Source organism: Mobula birostris, chromosome 6, assembly GCF_030028105.1.
Source record: "Mobula birostris isolate sMobBir1 chromosome 6, sMobBir1.hap1, whole genome shotgun sequence".
Classification (NCBI taxonomy): domain Eukaryota; kingdom Metazoa; phylum Chordata; class Chondrichthyes; order Myliobatiformes; family Myliobatidae; genus Mobula; species Mobula birostris.
The window spans coordinates 141,424,924-141,435,853 of NC_092375.1; the positions used below are offsets into that span (position 1 = coordinate 141,424,924).

At 39.3% G+C, this 10,930-nt stretch overlaps 1 pseudogene; it reads left to right on the forward strand.

Annotated features, from left to right (window-relative positions):
• The first annotated feature begins 309 nt into the window (after positions 1 to 309).
• LOC140198596 (secreted phosphoprotein 24-like) lies at positions 310 to 5,586 on the forward strand (annotated as a pseudogene).
• The last annotated feature ends 5,344 nt before the right edge of the window (positions 5,587 to 10,930 follow it).

Genomic DNA, 10,930 nt, shown 5'->3' on the forward strand with positions numbered 1-10,930 from the left:
ACGTGCATTTTTTCCCTTCCCTAGTGATATATCAACCGGTCTGCTAGGTGCACGGCACTGGAGATTCCAGAGTACTCCTGCAAAACTGGTGATGTGCTGGAGATGTGAATGTGGCATGTTTTTAATTACCAATAACCATTTCCTCTACCTCTGTCAGTTCATAATTTCACATTCCAAGGAATGTAACCCCATCTGACCACATTCCCCACCAAATCTAAACATGGTGATGATACTTGGAAGAAGCCGTGCCCATTTTACAGCCCACCTGTCAGCTGGTTCCTGTGCCCACGGTCAACAAACTGGGCAAACATGAGTCACTGTTTGGATGTGGTGGAGGTTCAAAATATAAAAACCAAGGCAGCAAAGCAAAGGCAGGTCGAGAGAGAGAAACAGCTCCTTCACTCTGAGAATCTAGCTAGCTGATCCCACACGAGGCAGAATGAAATTCTTCCTCCTCGCCATTGCTGCCGTGCAGATCCTCCACTGCTCGGGTAAGTATCAGGGAGAGTGGGATCTCGGAAAGCAGTGAGTTATTAATAATGAGCTTCAGTCTGTTCTATAATACCCATGTGTATGAAGAACTGATGGCCTTTCTTTTCTCCGCAGGTGCACCAAGCTCCAAGGCTGCTCTGAGAGCATCAATGATAAAGCTGAACAAAATCACCAGAATCTCAAACCTCTGCGGTGTAACTGGGAGAAGATTTGCAGATGTAAGTGTTCTTTGGCTTAATCATGTTTTACTGTTAACAGTATACAAAAATATTACTTCTTGTACTGCACTTGACACGAGCTAAGTAGTATATTGATGAATCAGATAAAGAATTTAATTCTGCTAACAGTGACAGGTTTGAGAGATTTGGACTAGAAGTAAAATTCAAAACTTTTTCCAAAGTTTAGGTTTAGGATTTACTTTTGGCCGAAGTATTTCCAGACCCCAGTTATCCCTCAATCATTTATTCATTTCTTTCTATTATTAAAATTCTAGTCTCTTGAAAATCTTCAATGTGGCAGGTTAAGGACTAATGCTCTCTCTGAGTAAATTATGTTTTTGGCTATGTTGTTTGATCATTTGAAATGTTCCAGGGAGACCTCTTTTGAATGTAAAGGCATGTGTTTCTCTAACTGGCATTATATTAGAGTAAGAATACTTGGTTCAAGAACATGGCATTAAGGTGGGAGGGATGGTGAGAGTCAGCTAGGTTTCTGGAACATGATAGTGGATGTAGATACAATAGTTCATTCAAGAGCCCTAGTATTTAGGGGAGCACGATAGCGCAGGCTTTATCTATTTTTGATTTAGCGATATAGTGTGGAGTTGACCCTTTTGGCCCGTCACCCCAGCAACCCTACAACCCCGATGAACCCTAACCTACTCACAGGGCAATTTACAATGACCAATTAATCTACCTGGTACATCTTTGGACTGTGAGAGGAAACCAGCGGACTGGGAAAAAAATGCACGCATTCTAGGAGGAAAACGTACAGAGGCTCCTTACAGAACGGCGCTGGAATTGAACTCCAAACTCTGGAAAGCCCTGAGCTGTAATAGCGTTGCACGGACCGTTACATTACCTTGGCACACTTTACAGCACAACACTTTGCAGGGCCAGCGGTAAGAACAGAGTTCGATTCCTGCCACTGTCTGTGAGGGGTCTGTACATTCTGCCCGTGACGCTTGGTCCTCAGTTTCCTCCCACATTCTGAAGACGTACAGTTTAGGCGAGTGAGCTGTGTACATGGTATGCTGCCACTGGAAGCGTGGCAACTCTTGTGGACTGCTCAGCGTAACCCTCACTGATTTGATTTGACACAAATGACACATCTCATTGCATGGTTTGATGTACATGTGACAAATAAATCTAATCTTTTATATTTAATCTCTTTAGACAAGCATGGGAATATATAGGGAATGGAGGGATTGGGATCATGTGCAGGCAGAAAGGATTAAGAGAATTTGACATTTTGTTCAGCACGGGCATCGTGGGCTGAAGGGCCTGTTGCTGAGCCACAGGAAGTTCTAAGTTTGAAGTTTTAACACGTACCACTTCTGTCACTAGGTTTATCGCACAGGCAGATTGTCATACAACGTGGATTTAGCGTTTACTGTGAAAGAAACCGCCTGCTCCAAAAGCTCCCGGCGTCCATTTGATCATCGCAGCTGCCGATTCCGCTCCGGGAAGAATGCGGTGAGTCCTGGGTTTATTGTAGAACTGACGCTCTTCAGTTTACTGAGTTGCAGCGTAAAACGGACAGTCATACTGAATCATTAAAGGAATTTTGTAATGCCGAGTTATCTACCAGTCCCTCCCTGAGTCGGTGCCTACTAATGCCGTTCAGCAATTTTAATCTATACTTTACTTCTACAGGGAAAAGGTATCTGCAAAAGCCACGTTGAATACTTTGCTGGCAAGATTGTTGACATTGACGTGGACTGTCGAGGTTTGAGGACAATTGACAACAGAAGTAGATCTTTAGAGTCAAGTGAAAATAGTGTTGAGGTAAGTTCACCATAATATAAATCAAGGAATGGGCTTTTTGTGTGTTGAATACAAATTTTCTTCATTTATAACTTTATATTCTTCACTGTGTGTAGGATTATGAGGTGCATAGACAGAATAAATATGCATAGACTTTTTCCTGTGGTTAAGGAATCAAGAACTAGAGAATATAAATTTCAGGATGAGAAAGGAAAAACTTAACATGAACCTGTCAGGCAACTTTTTCACTCAAAGGGTGGCCAGTATATAGAATGAGCTGCTGGAAGAAGTGTTTGAGATGGGTACATTAACAGCATTCAAAGAGGTATATGGACAGGAAAGGTTTAGGAGGATATGGGCCAAACATGGACACATTGGATCAGCTTAGATTGGAACCTTAGTCCACATGGACCAGTTGGGCCTACAGGGCCTATTTCTGAGCTATAAGACTCTTTGGCTCAATCACTTGTGGCTCTGAAAAGATATGCAACGGTGGACCATAAATTTGACGTGCATCTGATTGATTCATTGGCAGTGACATTAGAAATCCATCATTGCTCGCACGTGCCAAACAGCTGGTATCTTCACATTTGTACTTTGTATGAATCGTCGGAAACAAATTCATTGATGCCTTCAGTTCTTAATAACAACCTCCAAAGCCTGGGCCTCTGTACCTTCCTCTGCAACTGAATCCTTGACTTTCTCACCAGGAGACCACAGTCTGTGCTGATCGGAGATAACATCTCTTGCTGACAATCAACACTGGCATATCTCAAGGATGTGTGTTTAGCCCACTGCTCTACTCTCTCTATACCCACAAATTTTCAGTACTTTAGGACAAATCTGTGCCTAGGCACAGCTCGAAAGCCATCTATAAATTTGCTGACGACACAACTATTGTTGGCAGAATTTCAGATGATGATGAGGAGGCGTACAGGAGCGAAATAGATCAGCTGGTTGAGTGGAGACGCAACAACAACTTTCCACTTAATGTCAGTAAGACCAAGGAATTGATTGTAGTTTTCAGGAAGGGAAAGTCGAGGGAACACACACCAGTCCTCATCAAGGGATCAACAGTGGAAAGGGTGAGCCACTTCAAGTTTCTGGGTGTCAACACCTCTAAAGATTTATCCTGGGCCCCAACATTATGATGCAGTTACAAAGAAGGCACAACATAGATATTGAGGAGACCTGATATGCCAACAAAGACACTCACTAATTTCTACCGATGTATGGTGAAGAACATTCTAACTGGTTGCATTGCCATTTGGTATGGTGGGGCCACTGCATAGAATCAGAAAAAGCTGCAGGAAGTTATAAACTCAGCCAGCTCTATCATGGGCACTAGCCTCCCCAGCATCGAGGACATCTTCAAAATGTGATGCATCAAAAAGGAGGCATCCATCATAAAGGACCCCATCACCCAGGTCATGCCCTCTTCTATTTGTTACTATCAAGAAAAAGCTACAGCAGCTTGAAACTTCAAGAGCACAGCCTAAAGGCACACACGCAAGGACACAGAAACAACTTCCTTCCCTTTGCAAAACACATTAAAGTTGCTGGTGAACGCAGCAGGCCAGGTAGCATCTCTCCTCCTAGAGATGCTGCCTGGCCTGCTGCGTTCATCAGCAACTTTGATGTGTGTTGCTTGAATTTCCAGCATCTGCAGAATTCCTCTTCTTTCCCTTTGCCATCAGATTTCTGAAAGGACAATGAATCAATGCACACGACCTCACTATTTTTTCTTCTCTTTTTGCATTTTTTAATATATGTATACAGCACTTCTCACTGTACTTTTTTTGTTATTATGTATTGCAATGTACTGCTGCCACGAAACAAATTTCACAACATACGCCAGTGTTATTAAACTGGATTCCGATTGAATTTGTTGAAACTTGATGCATGCAAGTGGATTTTTACCCTTTACTTCTTTTTCTACTATTACTGAGAATAGTTCTTTATTTTCAGTACTTTAGGGCAATAATGTCCTTTGCACAACTTTAATATTATATCCATTCTCTCCTCTGCACAGAATCTATAAACATTACTCTTTTAATTATAGATAAACTTCAGGAGACCACCTCGTCGAGGAATCTACAGACGTAAGTGCAAACCAAAAAATTACTAAGATTAATAAGACCACCTGTGTTTAACTAGCTAAAATGCAATGTGTGGCCAAAACGTACTTCATTGATTCTGGATTCTATTGGAAAAAGTTGGGGGAGGGGGAGGATCAAAACTGGTTGAATCTTGTCAGAAGTGGAGAATTGAAATCCTCGTCAAAGGATTTTAAAATGGGACTAAACAGAGGTGATTCTATTCTCCATTGGATCAGAACGTATTCAGATAGTGGCATCAAAGAAAAAGTTATTTACATTCACACCATCCTTCACCTAATTATTGTTAACCCTAATCTTTAGGATTAATTGATCATTGAACTCACCAGTCAAGAGGTGATCTGTTCACTCCATTATTTCTATTAAAGGCCAATGTAGCAATTGTCTGCAGAACAAAAGACAGGGGAATCATTAAATCACAACTCTGAAATTTAAGCTATTAACCCTTTTGAAATATATAAAAAATATTGTCGTTAATCGTTGTTTACTGAATGAAAACTAAGTATATGTAAATACTTTAATAAAGCCAGGCAAAAGTGAAAAACATTTGTTTTTTTTTTATTCCAGGTGTAAAACAAGTTAAAAGAATCGTTGGCTGAGGGAGCACAGATGTAAGCAGGATTTCAAGTCAAATAATTGCCTTTTGATTTTTAGTAACAATTGATATATTGATTGCAAACTAAACCTGGATGAGAAAAATGATAATTTTGTTGATTGTTTGATTCCAGAGGCCCAATGAGGATTCCAGAGCCCAAGTGAAACATCTGAAGGGCCAGGCTCTTGTGTCTATCAACACAAGAAGACCTCAGTTTGAATAAAGAAGTGCATTCGGTTAGTTTATAGGTGGGATGGGGGAGTTGGGAAGGAAGGGTTATCAGTGTGGGGGTGATTCTGCAGATTCCTGACTGTACATTTTACTATAACTGGGAGGTTCGATAGCTTGTAAATGATCCATCCTTTTGTGTGTACTGATTCCAGTGGATTAAATTAGAACTACCAAATAAACAAATACTGATATTGTTCCAAATTTTGTTATTTACTTTACTGATTTAGTTTGGTATGGTCATTGTACATTGGGATTATGTCACCAAACAATTAATCTCCAAATTGTGGGCTGATCATCCAGAGAACGGAGTTTAAAATCTAACCACTGCCACTGGGAAAATTAGAGCTCACCAGTTTTAATTAATCTAAAATAACAATTTAGCATCAGTAATAGTATTGAAAAGCATTGGCCTCTTTAATGTCACATAGGAGCATCTTGACCTGTAATGGGTCTATTGATCGTCTAATACTCTTCATTGTTCTTATAGAGTCAGAGAGTAACACAGCATGGAAATAGTTACTTCAGCCCAATTGTCCATGCCAACCAAAATGCTCCTCTAAGTTAGTCCCATTTGCCTCTCTAAATCTTTCCTATCCATGTACCTATTCAAGTGCCTTTAAAAGAGTCATTGTTTTACCTGTATCCACTACTTCACCTGGTAGCTCACTCCAACTACCCACCACCCTCTAGGTGACAAAGTCATCCATCAGATTTCTTTCAAATCTTTCCCCTTTCACTTTAATCCTAAACCCTCTAGCTTTTAATTCCCTTTCCCTAGGAACAAGTCTGGGTACACTCACCATACCCGTACCTCTTGTCATTTTATACAATGGCCCAAGCAAAGCTTGAGATCAAGGATATTTAGCAACAAACAACAAGTGATACCCTTGGCAGCAAAGCCTAAAACAAGTAGTTTAACGGACACAGACTGTCTGTTCCTTTGAGACTGTTGTTAACTGGATAGTTTGAGTGAGGAGCCACATAATTTCCATATAACACATTTTGTCAAAATGGAACCTTTACTCTTCAGAAGATATGATACCTCTTTCTTTCCCTAGCCAGATGTGGAATCAATTTATCAATTTGCACCTTGAATGGAAGTGAGAAAATTATTTTGATAAACTGAGAATGATTTCTTATTCATTTGCATCCTTAGATGACCCGAGTCTCATGGTCAAATAACATTCCAAAGACTTGTACAGAAAACAACACTAACTGTGGCTATTTCCTCCCTCAGATGACCACTTTATGGTCACCTTGGATCCATCTGCTGCTTCCTGGGGCATTCCAACTGTTTGTTTTTGCCAGCAGTTTCTTTCCTTTCGTCCCTTTTGCTGCGTACAGAATCCACATTCATTGGCTGTGCCAGATGGCACAGTGTGAGGTAACCAAGTCCATAAGCCATTCTGCTATAAAGCTGACAAGACTCAAGCCTACACAAGGGTGTGGGAGCAATGGCTGGAGCACCCGAAGTTATAACCAGCTGTTTTACACAGATCAGATTGTATTTCTCATAGATAGGGCCATGAAAGCAGCTGCAGCATCTTGTGACCTTGACCCACATGCTTCCATGGTTCCACCAATGGGTGCACTTGCAGGTCCATTGGTGAAATGACCAGCGCTAAGTTATTGGGCTTCTCATGTTCATATGTCACATGGGCAAGTACAAACAGTGCTCAATTGTGATAGTTTGAACAGGAAGAATTCTCTGTTTGCTAGGGTAGTTGTGCTGGTTGGTCGTCCACCCAAGACCTGGCTTTCATGCACTATGCATCTGCATCAAGAAAAGTGAACTAGCAAAGGAACTTGCCACAACCTTCTCCAGAGCACAAGAGTCTGTGCCTCAACTACCATATGTAGTTCAGATTTGTGATCAGTGGCCAACAAAACCATTATTATAATTGTGTTTCCTGCATTCCCGTGTGTTAATTGTCTGATATGTATAGAGTCTGTCATGTTTGGTTCACCTGCACTCTTTCCTGTGTAGGTATCTGTCCAATGGATTAGCTGACATATTGTCCCCTCTCTTTTCCTGAGATAACTATTAATTTTCCAGGATTATAACAAGGCCAGAATTTCTTTTCCCCAAACCCACTAAACTCTTCAGAAGATGGGGTAAGTTGTTTCCTTAAAGAACTACAGCCTAATGTGCTTTCACATTGTTGCTGTGTCAGATTCCAGGATTACATCTAGCTCTCTTACCATTTTACAATCAGATTTCACTTTACAGGACTCGAGATTTACTTCTTTTCCTTCTGACTTTTAATGGTGGTTGGCAGTCCAACTTAAAGGTCCATTACTGCCATCACCTGGACTGGAGTGTGATATAGAGAGTTGGGAACTAAAACCCCTACTAGTTCTTTATCAACTGAAAACTAAATTACCCCAAAAAACCCTATAATTTTTAAATAATGAAATACAATATTGTGAATTAAAGTCACTTCCATAACTTAGTAAAATTTTAAAATGAAAACTGCCAACTTCCAAAGCTAGTAATGCAGGCTGTATTTGCGTTCTTTCAACCTTGTATGCTTCACATTGTAAAAGAATGTGTTCAGCTATTCTATAATGATGACAATACCTACACACCTCAGAGTGATGTTTTCCAACAAGATACAAGGAATAATTAAGCGTAGTATACCTACTAAGTCGAGTCAGTGTAATTCCTTCCCTTCTTGTCTTACACCCGACACATCTACGTGCAGGAACCCGTAAGAGGCGGAAATGTAGACCAATATTTGAATATGAAATAAAGTTTGAAGATCTTCCAGCAGTCAACCAAACCTACTGCTGGAATGACCTGTTTTAAGACTAGTCAAAATCAAAAAAGAATCTGAACAATTTATAACTTTGCAAGTACAGATTTCCTCCACCCACTGTAAGCCCAAAATGATGGCAACCAGCTCAGCAGTATGTAATGATAAATAGTTAGTAAGACATTTCTTTATTGTTACCTGTAATTCAGGCACAAAAACAGTCACACGTGTTAAATTATCTTTTGATCCATCATTAAAAACAGTTAACATATCACAATAGTTCTCCTTAACATAATGATGAACCACAAACTCTCGGGCATATCAGGATCCTTGGATTTCCTTAAATCATGCGAGCTAAAATCAACTAAAGCCATTGGAAGAAAAAACCATGGTGTGGTTACTGAAAAAGCTACAGTGGGACAAATTACATAATCCGGCAAACCCATATTCCTAGTGTAATGAGAACCCAGGCACCCACAACTAAAAACTCTCTTCTTGTGATGTTGCCAACAGCCCTCCAAAACACTTTTAACAGGATGATCATTCCTCTGCCTCTCAAGTTAACCTAGTATGTTAACAACAACTTTATCCTCCACAACTGTAAAGGTAATTGTCTCATTTCAGCCAGTAAAGCTGAAACAGGAAATGACTTTACTGCACCACAATTGCAGTCTTAAAGCCTGTGCTTTTATCACATCCAAATGTTTTAAATTTGAAGATGAAGCTAATCGATCAGCCACACAGCCATAATCAAGTACCGATCTAATTAAACAAATATAAAAAGTCAACAGAGATTTTTGTGTAGCACCCCAAGAATACCAACATAGACACCTAAAGATATTCAATGCCCCTTTACAGTTGTCAGTTATCTTACTGATATAGTGCTTCCATGTCAGCTTATTATCTAGCCACATGCTAAGAAATCTTACCACTCATACTTCAAGAGTTTGACTATACAATTTCAAATTTTGCGCAAGTCTATTGATCCTCCTTGTAAAACATATGACTTGTGTTTTAGTTACTGAAAGCTTAAAACCCCATTTATTTGCCCATTGTTCTACCTTATTAATTAGTAATTGCATCCTATATAAAGTTAAATTGAATTTTTTCCTCTGATCCATAAAGCTCCATCATCTCCAAAAGGTGATCTACCCACCCCAGTGCCCATTTAGAAAATATCATTAATCATAATATTAAACAATAAAGGGCTGCAAATACTGCCTTGAGTCCCATTCTCTATCTCACAGAAGCCTGAATATACCTTTCCTACCCTTACCTGCATAGACCATCCAAATAAGAAACTCAGAAAAAAATTATATTACCTTCCTCACACTCCTAATTTCCATAATTTAATCAAAAGACCCTCCCTCCGTAACACATCATATGCTTTTTCTTTCTCCAAAAAATACTGTTATTACAATTTCTTTATTTACCTGATAACATCTTCCAAACACAAAACTAAATCAAATATCATTCTACCCTTCCAAAATCCGCTCTGATAAAATGATATATCACCTCTTTTTTACAAAATATAATTCAACCACTTTATTACCATATGTTCCATAAGTTTACACAAATGGGATGTTAATGATATTGTTCTATAACTAGAAGGATCGGACGGTGTGTTTCCAGGTTTTAGAATAGGCACTCTTACTGCCATTTTCCATGAGGAGGGAAGCTGGCCTAAATTCCAAATATGATTCAGAAATTATAATATTATCTTAAGAGAGTTGTCGGCCATATGTTAAAACATACAATATCATATATCATCTTTTCCTGGAGCCGACTGATCTGTACTATCAAGAGCTTTCATAAATTCAGATAAAGAATACATCACTAACACTATCATTGCTACAGCTAGCTTCCAATACATTGGGGTATTCACTTAGAGCCTTAACCCTTCATTGTTTAGCCTCTTCACTTAAATTATCTTGATTTATGATTTGCAGCAAATGATCAAGGCAGTAATTCAATACTTTGTTTCAGTAACAGTCGTATTACCTTCTTTAATCAATACTGAAATGTTATTTGCTTTATGATCCCCCCCATTTTTTAAATCATTTGCCAAACACTTCCAAGTTTAATACCCCTTCCAATACTATGACAATATGACCTCCAATAAACCTTTTCGCACTCTTCACTACTTTCTTCACCACACCCTGTCCCCTTTTATACTTAATAAGGTCACTCGGAAAGTGTTACTTCTTAACTTCCTAAACACCTTATTTCTCTCCCTAATTGCCTCTGAACACTTCTCAGTCCACCATCGTACAGCATTTCTCCTATTAATGCCCTTTTTAATAGGAGTCATTTCCACCACAGTTTGACGAATAATGTGACATAATCTTTCATTGCAGAAATCCACATCATCCTCAAGATTCAGCCCTGATAGGCACTCATCACATGAAACCTTAAACCTCTCCCAATCTGCTTTAGCGAAATTCCACCTCCTAAAAATGGCCTTCTATCCCCTATATAAATCCACACCTAAGCTTATAAATATAGGAAAATGTTCACTTCCCAATATTTCATCTCCCATGTCATCCCACTCACTCATTCCAGCTAGAATTTTGGAAACTAAAGTTAAATCTATAGCAGTTTCAGAACTATTATGAACATTAAATCTCGTGCCCCTTCCAACATTAAAACACAAGATGTAAAATATCTAAAAATTCTTCTACAATCAAATCATTTCCATCATTCTGCGAACAGCCCCACAGTGAACTATGTGAATTAAAATCCCCACACCATATA